The sequence below is a fragment of the Ranitomeya variabilis genome, chromosome 6, assembly GCF_051348905.1.
Source record: "Ranitomeya variabilis isolate aRanVar5 chromosome 6, aRanVar5.hap1, whole genome shotgun sequence".
NCBI lineage: Eukaryota > Metazoa > Chordata > Amphibia > Anura > Dendrobatidae > Ranitomeya > Ranitomeya variabilis.
The window spans coordinates 262114236-262126927 of NC_135237.1; positions in this window are offsets into that span (position 1 = coordinate 262114236).

Genomic DNA, 12692 nt, shown 5'->3' on the forward strand with positions numbered 1-12692 from the left:
TGCCCCCCCGGGGCAATGTTATAATGTAAAAAAATATATTCACATGTGTAAAAAAAAAAAAAAAAATTCCCCCCAAAAATTCCCCCCCCAAAAAAATATATTGTTCCTATAAATACATTTCTTTATCTAAATAAAAAAACAATAAAAGTACACATATTTAGTATCGCCGCGTCCGTAACGACCCGAACTATAAAACTGTCCCACTAGTTAACCCCTTCAGTGAACACCGAAAAAAAAAAGAGGCAAATCATACCGCTAAACAAAAAGTGGAATAACAAGCGATCAAAAAGACGGATATAAATAACCATGGTACCGCTGAAAACGTCATCTTGTCCCGCAAAAAAACAAACCGCCATACAGCATCATCAAATAAAAAGTAAAAAAGTTATAGTCCTCAGAATAGAGCGATGCAAAAATTATTATTTTTTGTATAAAATAGTTTTTATCATATAAAAGCGCCAAAACATAAAAAAGATATAAATGAGGTATCACTGTAATCATACTGACCCGAAGAATAAAACTGCTTTATCCATTTTACCAAACGCGGAACGGTATAAACGCCTCCCCCAAAAGAAATTAATGAATAGCTGGTTTTTGGTCATTCTGCCTCACAAAAATCGGAATAAAAAGCGATCAAAAAAGTCACGTGCCTGAAAATGTTACCAATAAAAACGTCAACTCGTCCCGCAAAAAACAAGACCTCACATGACTCTGTGGACCAAAATATTGGAAAAATTATAGCTCTCAAAATGTGGTAACGCAAAAAATATTTTTTGCAATGAAAAGCATCTTTCAGTGTGTGATGGCTGGCAATCATAAAAATCCACTAAAAACCCACTATAAAAGTAAATCAAACCCCCCTTCATCACCCCCTTAGTTAGCGAAAAATAAAAAAATAAAAAAAATGTATTTATTTCTATTTTCCCATTAGGGTTAGGGTTAGGGTTCGGGCTAGGGTTAGGGCTAGGGTTAGGGCTAGGGTTAGGGTTAATGCTAGGGTTAGGGCTAGGGTTAGGATTGGGGTTAGGGCTAGGGTTAGGGTTAGGGCTAGGGTTAGGGATAGGGCTAGGGTTAGGGCTAGGGTTAGGGTCAATGCTAGGGTTAGGGCTAGGGTTAGGGTTAGGGTTAAGGCTAGGGTTATGGATAGGGCTAGGGTTAGGACTAGGGTTAAGGCTAGGGCTAGGGTTAGGGTTAGTGCTAGGGTTAGGGTTATTGTTGGGGCTAGGGTTAAGGCTACAGTTAGGGTTGGGGCTAAAGTTAGGGTTAGGGTTGGGGCTAAAGTTAGGGTTTGGATTACATTTACGGTTGGGAATAGGGTTGGGATTAGGATTAGGGGTGTGTCAGGGTTAGGGGTGAGGTTAGGGTTACCGTTGGGATTAGGGATGTGTTTGGATTAGGGTTTCAGTTATAATTGGGGGGTTTCCACTGTTTAGGCACATCAGGGGCTCTCCAAACGCGACATGGCGTCCGATCTCAATTCCAGCCAATTCTGCGTTGAAAAAGTAAAACAGTGTTCCTTCCATTCCGAGCTCTCCCGTGCGCCCAAAAAGGGGTTTACCCCAACATGTGGGGTATCAACGTACTCAGGACACATTAGACAACAACTTTTAGGGTCCAATTTCTTCTGTTACCCTTGGGAAAATACAAAACTGAGGGCTAAAAAATAATTTTTGTGGAAAAAAAAGGATTTTTTATTTTCACGGCTCTGCGTTATAAACTGTAGTGAAACACTTTGGGGTTCAAAGTTCTCACAACAAATCTAGAGAAGTTCCTTGCGGGGTCTAGTTTCAATTATGGGGTCACTTGTGGGTGGTTTCTACTGTTTAGGTACATTAGGGGCTCTGCAAATGCAATGTGACGCCTGCAGACCAATCCATCTAAGTCTGCATTCCAAATGACGCTCCTTCCCTTCCGAGCTCTGCCATGTGCTCAAACGGTGGTTCCCCCCCACATATGGGGTATCAGCATACTTAGGACAAATTATACAACAACTTTTGGGGTCCAATTTCTTCTGTTACCCTTGGGAAAATACAAAACTGGGGGCTAAAAAATAATTTTTGTGGAAGAAAAAAACCGATTTATTATTTTCACGGCTCTGTGTCATAAACTGTAGTCAAACACTTGGGGGTTCAAATTTCTCACAACACATCTAGAAAAGTTCCTTGGGGGGTTTAGTTTCCAATATCTGGTCACTTATGGGGAGTTTCTACTGTTTAGGTACATTAGGGGCTCTGCAAACGCAATGTGACGCCTGCAGACCAATCCATCTAAGTCTGCATTCCAAATGATGCTCCTTCCCTTCCGAGCTCTGCCATGCGCTCTAATGGTGGTTTCCCCCACATATGGGGTATCAGCATACTCAGGACAATTTGGACAACAAATTTTGGGGTCCAATTTCAACTGTTACCGTTGGAAAAATACAAAACTGGGGGCTATAAAATAATTTTTGTGGAAAAAAAAGGATTTTTTATTTTCACGGCTCTGCGTTATAAACTGTAGTGAAGCACTTGGGGGTTCAAAGCTCTCACAACACATCTAGATGAGTTCCTTGGGGGTATACTTTCCAAAATGGTGTCACTTGTGGGGGGTTTCAATGTTTAGGCACATCAGTGGCTCTCCAAACGCAACATGGCGTACCATCTCTATTCCTGTCAATTTTGCATTGAAAAGTCAAACGGCACTCCTTCGCTTCCGAGCTCTGCCATGTGCCCAAACAGTGGTTTACCCCCACATATGGGGTATCAGCGTACTCAGGACAAATTGGACAACAATTTTTGGGGTCCAATTTCTTCTCTTACCCTTGAGAAAATAAAAAATTGGGGACAAAAATATCATTTTTGTGAAAAAATATGATTTTTTATTTTTACGGCTCTGCGTTATAAACTTCTGTGAATCACTTAATGGGTCAAAGTGCTCACCACTAGTGTTGAGCATTCCGATACCGCAAGTATCGGGTATCGGTCGATATTTGCTGTATCGGAATTCCGATACCGAGATCCGATATTTTTGTGGTATCGGGTATCGGTATCGAAACAACATTAATGTGTAAAATAAAGAATTAAAATAAAAAATATTGCTATACTCACCTCTCCGACGCAGCTTGCACCTTACCGAGGGAACCGGCAGCGTTGTTTGCTTAAAATTCGCGCGTTTCCTTCCTTACGTGAAGTCCTGGCTTGTGATTGGTCGCGTGCCGCCCATGTGGCCGCGACGTGACCAATCACAGCAAGCCGTGACGTAATTTCAGGTCCTTCAGGATTTTAAAATTACGTTCCGGCGTTGTGATTGGTCGCGTCGCGGTCACATGGGCGACGCGACCAATCACAAGCCGTGATGTCACGGGAGGCTGGACACGCGCGCATTTTAAAATGCTGTTACTGTTCAGGTTTGGCCCCCGAACACCGGGTGTTTGTCGCGTTGTCATGTGCATGACAGCGCGGCACACATAGCCTCTCTTCAATGGTAAAATCATTACTACCGATCAGGCAGCCGCTATTCTAATGCTTTCAAAATACAGTGTGAGCCAACAGCTGTGATCATAGGTTAAAAGATAACATCCAGTTACTGGTGTCAGCTGATGGGACTACTGCTCCAAAAAGCTGATGCCTGCTGCTGCTAATAACAGGGAGAGCAGGAGTGGCTGATGGAAGTAGTCATCAGCCAGCACCTGTACTATAAATAAATAAAAATAAAAACTGGCGTGGGTTCCCCCGTATTTTTGGCTGGAGGCTGCAAGCCTCGATTGCCAGCTTTAGCAAGGTTAATTATCTTGAATGGAGGGGTCCCCACACTCTTTTTTTAAATTATTTAAATAGATAGTTTTAAAAAACGCCATGGAGTCACCCCATTTTTGACAACCAGCCTTGCTAAAGGAGACAGCTGGGGGCTTGTATTCTTAGTCTGGTAATAACAAATTCCGCAATTTTCTGATACCTGTAGCATCTCCATTTTTCGTGATCTGGGGTTGAATGATAGAAAGCCACTATAATATGCACACCACAGACTAGTAAAACAACAATACGACACATATAGAAACAATAATTTATTGACACACCACAAAAATTTTTTTAAAAAACATAATTAAAAACAATATACAGAAGAAACTTGGCCCATATACAAATAATCACATATAATATTTAAAGTATTTAATAAACACAAACAAGCCTGCACAAAAGCATGAATATAAATATAAACCTGCCCCCTGGCTCATAGAATTGAAGGAAAAATATGCTGTGACTTCAGCACCCATAAACCACCCATAACCATCAAATGGATGGAAAGGTATCCATCCAGTTTTGGATACCTTTCCATCCATTTGATGGTTATGGGTGGTTTATGGGTGCTGAAGTCACAGCATATTTTTCCTTCAGTCCCATGAGCCAGGGGGCAGGTTTATATTTATATTCATGCTTTTGTGCAGGCTTGTTTGTGTTTATTAAATACTTTAAATATTATATGTGATTATTTATATATGGACCTAGTTTCTTCTGTATATTGTTTTTAATTATGTTTTAAAAAAATTTTTTGTGGTGTGTCAATAAATTCTTGTTTCTATATGTGTCTTATTGTTGTTTTACTGGTCCGTGGTGTGCATAGTATAGTGGCTTTCTTTTTCTTTTTCCTTTGCTACATTATATTGGCCACTATTTGCACACCGGTTGGCATCTATTTCCATATATTATAGTAGTGCGCTCGGTGTTTTTTGTTCTTCTCACTGGGGTTGAATGATGGCTTATTTTTTGAATGCCAAGCTGACGTTTTTAACCCCTTTATCTCCAAGGGTGGTTTGCACGTTAATGACCGGGCCAATTTTCAGAATTCTGACCACTGTCCCTTTATGAGGTTATAACTCTGGAACGCTTCAACGGATCCTGATGATTCTGACACCGTTTTCTCACGACATATTGTACTTCCTGATAGTGGTAAAATTGCTTTTATATTACCTGTGTTTATTTGTGAAAAAAAGGGAAATTTGGTGAAAATTTTCAAAATTTAGCAATTTTCCAACTTTGAATTTTTATGCAATTAAATCACAGAGATATGTCACACAAAATACTTAATAAGTAACATTTCCCACATGTCTACTTTACATCAGCACAATTTTGGAATCAAAATTTTTTTTGTTAGGGAGTTATAAGGGTTAAAATTTGACCAGCAATTTCTCATTTTTACAACACCATTTTTTTAGGGACCACATCTCATTTGAAGTCATTTTGAGGGGTCTATGTGATAGAAAATAACCAAGTGTGACACCATTCTAAAAACTGCACCCCGCAAGGCTCTCAAAACCACATTCAAGAAGTTTATTAACCCTTCAGGTGTTTCACAGGAATTTTTGGAATGTTTAAATAAAAATGAACATTTAACTTTTTTTCACAAAAAATTTACTTCAGCTCCAATTTGTTTTATTTTACCAAGGGTAACAGGAGAAAATGGACCACAAAAGCTGTTGTACAATTTGTCCTGAGTACGCAGATACCCCATATGTGGGGGTAAACCACTGTTTGGGTGCATGGCAGAGCTCAGAAGTGAAGGAGCGAAAGTTGACTTTTCAATGCAAAATTGACTGGAATTGAGATGGGACGCCATGTTGTGTTTGGAGAGCCCCTGATGTGCCTAAACATTGAAAGCCCCCACAAGTGACACCAATTTGGAAAGTAGACCCCCTAAGGAACTTATCTAGATGTGTGGTGAGCACTTTGACCCATTAAGTGATTCACAGAAGTTTATAATGCAGAGCCGCAAAAATAAAAAATCATATTTTTTCACAAAAATGATCTTTTCGCCCCCAATTTTTTATTTTCCCAAGGGTAAGAGGCCAATTGTAAATCAACTTTTGGGGTCCAATTTCTTCTGAGTACGCTGATACCCCATATGTGGGATAAACCACTGTTTGGGCGCATGGGAGAGCTCAGAAGAGAAGGAGTGCCATTTAACTTTTCAATGCAAAATTGACAGGAATTGAGATGGGACGCCATGTTGCGTTTGGAGAGCCACTGATGTGCCTAAACATTGAAACCCACCACAAGTGACACCATTTTGGAAAGTAGACCCCCTAAGGAACTCATCTATATGTGTTGTGAGAGCTTTGAACCCCCAAGTGTTTCACTACAGTTTATAGCGCAGAGCCGTGAAAATAAAAAATCTTTTTTTTTTCCACAAAAATTATTTTTTAGCCCCCAGTTTTGTATTTTTCTAAGGGTAACAGTTGAAATTGGACCCCAAAATTTGTTGTCCAAATTGTCCTGAGTATGCTGATACCCCATATGTGGGAGGAACCACCGTTTGAGCGCATGGCACAGCTCGGAAGGGAAGGAGTGTCATTTGGAATGCAGACTTAGATGGATTGGTCTGCAGGTGTCACATTGCATTTGCAGAGCCCCCAATGTTCCTACAACTACAAAAGTTGTTGTCCAATGTGTGGTGAGTACGATGACACCCCATATGTTGGGGTAAACCCCTGTTTGGGCGCACGGGAGAGCTCGGAATGGAAGGAACACTGTTTTACTTTTTCAACGCAGAATTGGCTGGAATTGAGATCGGACGCCATGTCGAGCCCCTGATGTGCCTAAAGAGTGGAAACCCCCCAATTATAACTGAAACCCTAATCCAAACACATCCCTAACCCTAATCCCAACGGTAACCCTAACCACACCCCTGACACTGACACACCCCTAACCCTAATCCTAACCCTATCCCCTACCGTAAATGTAATCCAAACCCTATCCCTAACTTTAGCCCCAACCCTAACCCTAACTTTAGCCCCAACCCTAACTGTAGCCTTAACCCTATCCCCAACCCTAACCCTAACCCTAGCCCTAACCCTAGCCCTAACCCTAACCCTAGCCCTAACCCTAACCCTAGCCCTAACCCTAGCCCTAACCCTAGCCCTAACCTTAACCCTAACCCTAGCCCTAACCCTTGCCCTAACCCTAACCCTAACCCTAATGGAAAAAAAAAAAAAATCTTTATTTTTATATAGCGCTAACATATTACGCAGCGCTTTACAGTTTGCACACATTATAATCGCTGTCCCCGATGGGGCTCACAATCTAAATTCCCTATCAGTATGTCTTTGGAATGTGGGAGGAAACCGGAGTGCCCGGAGGAAACCCACGCAAACTCAGATAGAACATACAAACTCTTTGCAGATGTTGTCCAAGGTGGGATTAGAACCCAGGACTAATTACATTTTTTAATTTTTTTTATTTTTCGCTAACTAAGGGGGTGATGAAGGGGGGTTTGATTTACTTTTATAGTGGTTTTTTAGCGGATTTTTATGATTGCCAGCCGTCACACACTGAAAGATGCTTTTTATTGCAAAAAATATTTTTTGCGTTACCACATTTTGAGAGCTATAATTTTTCCATATTTTGGTCCACAGAGTCATGTGAGGTCTTGTTTTTTGCGGGACGAGTTGACATTTTTATTGATAACATTTTCGGGCATGTGACATTTTTTGATCGCTTTTTATTCCGATTTTTGTGAGGCAGAATGACCAAAAACCAGCTATTCATGAATTTCTTTTGGGGGAGGCGTTCATACCGTTCCACATTTGGTAAAATGGATAAAGCAATTTTATTCTTCGGGTCAGTACGATTACAGTGATACCTCATTTATATTTTTTTATGTTTTGGCGCTTTTATCTGAAAAAAACTATTTTATACAAAATATAATTATTTTTGCATCGCTTTATTCTGAGGACTATAACTTTTTTCTTTTTTCTTTGATGATGCTGTATCACGGATCATTTTTTGCGGGACAAGATGATGTTTTCAGCGGTACCATGATTATTTATATCCATCTGTTTGATCACGTGTTATTCCACTTTTTGTTTGGCGGTATGATAATAAAGTGTTGTTTTTTGCTTCGTTTTTTTTTTTTTCGGTGTTCACTGAAGGGGTTAACTAGTTGGACAGTTTTATAGGTCGGGTCGTTAAGGATGCGGCGATGCTAAATATGTGTACTTTTATTGTTTTTATTTATTTAGATAAAGAAATGTATTTATAGAAACAATATATATATTTGGGGGGGGGGATTTTTTTTGGGGAAATTTTTTTTATTTTTTTTACACATGTGAATATTTTTTTTACACTATAACATTGCCCCAGGGGGGCATCATGTTATAGTGTGAGATCGCCGATCTGACACTTTGCTGTGCACTGTGTCAGATCGGCGATCTGAGGTGCACAGATTCAGGCTTCCCGGCGCCGGCTCTGAGCAGGCGCAGTGAAGCCACCTCCCTGCAGGACCCGGATGCCGTGGCCATCTTGGATCCGGGCCTGCTGCAGGGAGGAGGAGGTAAGAGACCCTCGGAGCAACGCGATCACATTGCGTTGCTCTGGGGGTCTCAGGGAATCCCGCAGGGAGCCCCCTCCCTGCGCGATGCTTCCCTGTACCGCCGGTACACTGCGATCATGTTTGATCCGTGACCGCTCCTGGCACATAGTGCCGGATGTCAGCTGCAATAGTCAGCTGACACCCGGCAGCGATCGGCCGCGCTCCCCCCGTGAGCGCGGCCGATCACGCTGGACGTACTATCCCGTCGGTGGTCATATGGGCCCACCTCGATGGGATAGTACGTCCAATGTCAGAAAGGGGTTAATAACTGACCTCTTTTGCAATGATAACAAGAATTGATAATGTGCCACTTGGTAAACATAAAAATTTAGTTTAGGAAAGAAACATTAAATTATAATTTACATATAGTTAATTTTTTTGTGTGTGTGTTGGACATATGTAACTGGTACTCTCACTTTTAGTTATTATCATTGTTAATTAACAAATCATACTCTATATCTTTTTGGTGATTTTTTTTTGTTTAACCACTTTCCGACATCGGGCGTACATTTACACCGATGTCGGAGTTCCTCCCATTGCTGTGGGCTCCGATGGTGAGCCCATATCTTTCCAGGGACATGTTAGCTGTTTTGAACAGCTGACATGTGCTCGCAATAGCCGCGGGTGGAATCGCAATCCAACCGCGGCTATTAATCAGTTAAATGAACATTCACAGAGAAAAGAAATAGGCTTGGGAATAAACTTGACCAACAGTTCACAGAAAAAACCCAATTTTGAAAGATAAAAATATTAACTTTTATTAATTTAACTTTAAAAAAAAAACTCCAATAGTGCACTACAAAAAACCATCACCAAAACAAAAGAAATCAATAGGAAAGGCCCAGGTGGTGCCTAACCCTGCACTATGCTACATGCACCCTACCTATCAGCGGAGGTTGGCACCCTACCTCCTGCGCAAATGGCGCCCCCGCTCCACGTAGACTCACCCTGCTACCCCTATTGGGCCCTATCAGGGCAGGATGAATATTTACTCATATATACACAACGTGCTATCCTTTTATTATTCAGAGATTAATTAAAGGACATCATGGCACTATGGGGCTGTCCCTTGTCTATCCCTGCCTATCAGCGGGGGTTGGCACCCTGATCATATGTAATTGGCGCCCCCACTCCTCGGCAGCTGGTAACCTATTATGTCCCTAGATAGGCAGAAGAAAATTTTCTTTGGGTAAGGTGCATGAGTGCTCTAAAGTGCTAGTAGATGGACATATTAGAGTGTCCTATGTATATATGGGTTATCATAGTATACCAGTCATTCACAACTCATATACACAACAAAAACAAAGTACCAACTAGATCATGGACTTTATCAAATATATATGTGCTCACAATGATAACACTAGGACCAACTCCGACTATTCCCTTAACAGAGTTCACTTAATAGGCATGTCCTTTACACAACTCACTCGACGCGTTTCCCCTCCACAAGCATATGAGGTTCATCAGGAGTAAAAACATATATGTGCCACAGGACTACATAGCTTATTCATGGATGGCCGATTTCACATAATCTGATCCTCAGCACTTCAGGGTCAATCCCCTCTTGATATAAGGCAAGCCCCCTTTCGCCCCATTCAAAAAAACAATAAAAATAAAATCAAACATACACATATTTGGTATCACCGCGTTCAGAATCGTCCGATCTATTAATAAAAAAAGGATTAACCTGATCGCTAAACGGCGTAGTGAGTAAAAAAGTCAAAACACCAGAATTACGTTTTTTTGGTCGCCGTAACATTGCATTAAAATGCAATAATGATCAATCAAAAGATTGTCAGCTCGGCACACAAAAAATAAACACTCACCCAACCCGACATCATGAAAAATGGAGATGCTACGGGTATTGGAAATTGGCACATCTTTTTGTTTCCTTTAGCAAAGTTTGTAATTTTTTTTACACTACTTAAATTTAAAAAAACCTATACATATTTAGTGTCTATAAATTCATAATTGTCTATGAACTCATAATGACCTCGAGAATCATAATGGCAGGTCAATTTTAGCATTTAGTGAACCTAGTCAAAAAGCCAAACACAAAACAAGTGTGGGATTGCACTTCTTTTGCAATTTCACCACACTTGGGATTTTTTTCCCGTTTTCACTACATGGTAAAACCAATGATTTCATTCAAAAGTACAACTCATCCCCCCAAAAACCAAGCACACAAATAGCCATATTAACAAAATAGTTATGGCTCTGGAAAGAAGGAGAGCGAAAAACAAAAACGCAAAATGACAAAAGCTCTGGGAGTTAAGGGGTTAAAAAAGCATTAAGAAATTGCTTTAAATCAAGAGTGAAAGTAATACATTTTGAAGAGGTTCAATATACTGTATTACAAAAGCTAGTTTTGTGTCACATATAATTGGACGTAATAGAAGTTTATGTATTGTAGATTTTAGTCTTCCCATTTTAGACACAATTTACCCACTTCCTAATTTTCTGCATTATATTAAAAAAGGAACAAAAGTATTTGTATAGTGGTAGCAGCAAATGTCATAATACTATAAACTAACAAGAGACTTAGGAGAAATTGCATTTTGAAAGAAAATTTTTATAGGTCTCTTGGATAACATAAATGTTATAAATGAAATATGGTGAATAAATACACCTTTTCCAAAATATAATACATTAATGTCACAGCTAAAATATCTAGCTCGTGTTTTACAGGAACTATTCGCATATTAAATATTTTTAATAGTTTACTGGAATACATATTTATTTTTATTGAAATAAGCATTCTTCAATCCAGTATCAAAATAAATGCTGATATATACAGTGGCGTATACAAATTTGGGCATCATAGGTCAAAATTACTGTTATTGTGAACAGTTAAGCAAGTTGAAGATGAAATTATCTCTAAATAGGCTAAAGTTACAGATTACACATTTCCTTTGTACTTTAGGCAAAAAAAATGTCAATTTTCACATTTTAAAAATTACAAAAAAAGGAAAATGGACTGATGCAAAAGTTTTGCCAATCTTGGAGATTTGTGTGCTCAGATCATTTTCGCCTAGGTTTCAGACCTTAATTAGCCTGTTCGCTATCATCATTCGGAAAAGCCAAGTGATGCATATTTCCCAATTTTATAAAAACCTAGTCTCCTCTAATCTTGTACCAAAATACAGCAGCCATGGGTTCTTCTAAGCAGCTGCCTAGCACTCTGAAACTGGTGGAGGCCCACAAAGCAGAAGAAGGCCATAAGAAGATAGCAAAGCATTTTCAAGTTTCCCTTTACTCGGTTTGAAATGTAATTAAGAAATTTCAGTCAGCAGGAACAGTGGAGGTAAGGATAAGGTCTGGAAGACCAAGCAAAATTTCAATGATAGCTGTGTGTCAAGAGTGGGAGACGAGGATTGCATTGACAATCCAACACAATGGGCAGCACTTTGAACACATTTTATAAGTGGTCATAAACTTGTAAATAACTAATGAAAGAATAAAGTTACATTAAAACCATGCACACCATTGTTTTTCTTGTGAAATTCGCAATAAGTTTGATGTGTCACATGACCCTCTTCCCTTTGAAAAAAATAAAATTGGATCCAAAATGGCCGACTTCAAAATGGCCCCCATGGTCACCACCCATATTGAAAAGTTTTCCCCCTCCCATATACTAATGTGCCACAAACAGAAAGTTGATATCACTAACCATTCCCATTTTGTTTAGGTGTATCCATATAAATGGCCCACCCTGTAGTTCCAGTCAATTGCACAGGGAACATTTCACGGGTAGAGGAAAGAATGAATTCAATTAAATTTCATAAAATTCTTGATGTAGACATAACATCACCTGTAAAAAACTAAAATCTAAAAGAGAACGACTTCTACAAAGGGAAAATTATCCTAAACACATGTCAAAATCCACAATAGACTACCTCAAAAGGTACAAGCTGAAGGTTCTACAATGGCCCTCATATTCCCCTGATCTGAACTTCATTGAAAATCTGTGGCTAGACCTCAAAATATCAATGCATGCAAGTCAACCCAGGAAACTCACAGAGTTGAAAACATTTTCCAAAGAAGAGTGGATGAAAAGACTCTTGGTTGGCTACAAAAAGCGTTTACAAGCTGTGATGCTTGCAAAATGGGGACTTACTAGATAATATTCATGCAGGATGCCAAACTTTTACATTGGACTATTTTTATTTTTATAATGTAAAAGATGAAAATAATTTTTTTTTGCCTAAAACATATATAAATTTTTTTCATCTTAAACTTTAGCCCCTTTAAAGATAATTTCATCTTCAACTTGCTTAACTGCTCAACATGCAGCCTGACATAGTAATTACAGACAGTAATTGGGTTTAAGTCATTTGTCAGTCTTGGAAGGT